At 43.4% G+C, this 422-nt stretch overlaps 1 protein-coding gene across 1 annotated transcript in view; it reads left to right on the forward strand.

The window, feature by feature from the left end:
• LOC107676446 (alpha-1,3-mannosyl-glycoprotein 4-beta-N-acetylglucosaminyltransferase B) overlaps positions 1–422 on the forward strand; it is a gene marked incomplete at its 3' end in the record, with an annotated part of 142,458 nt that overhangs the window by 95,422 nt on the left and 46,614 nt on the right. The window lies entirely within an intron of this gene.

The following is a 422-nucleotide window of genomic DNA, read 5'->3' on the forward strand; positions in this document are numbered from 1 at the left end:
GATTCTTAGAACACTAATATATTGCCTATGTACCCACATATAATATAAACGCTCATTTAGATCATCAGAAGACAAATTCAAAGAGACCAAACATGGTATCGGTGGGGTTATATTAACTAGTGATCTATCATAACACACACACAAAACCGTATACAATTCAAAAGAAGGAATTCTCTGGACAAACTCTGAAATGACACATGGAGTGACACTTAAAGACTTCAACCGAATGGCCAGAAACATCCCTGCATTCACACCAGAACTTGCAGGAGACCACGATGTCCACGCCTACCTGCGATACGTTGACTTTTACCTGCAGTCTTGGACCAGTGTGAACCACCAAGATAGACTCTATCTGCTCTGGACCACCTCTAGCCCAGAGGTACGACGCTTCCTGGCTAGACAGCCAGGACACATCCAATCAG

Source organism: Sinocyclocheilus anshuiensis, unplaced genomic scaffold (genome assembly GCF_001515605.1).
Source record: "Sinocyclocheilus anshuiensis isolate Anshui unplaced genomic scaffold, SAMN03320099.WGS_v1.1 scaffold240, whole genome shotgun sequence".
Classification (NCBI taxonomy): Eukaryota; Metazoa; Chordata; class Actinopteri; order Cypriniformes; family Cyprinidae; genus Sinocyclocheilus; species Sinocyclocheilus anshuiensis.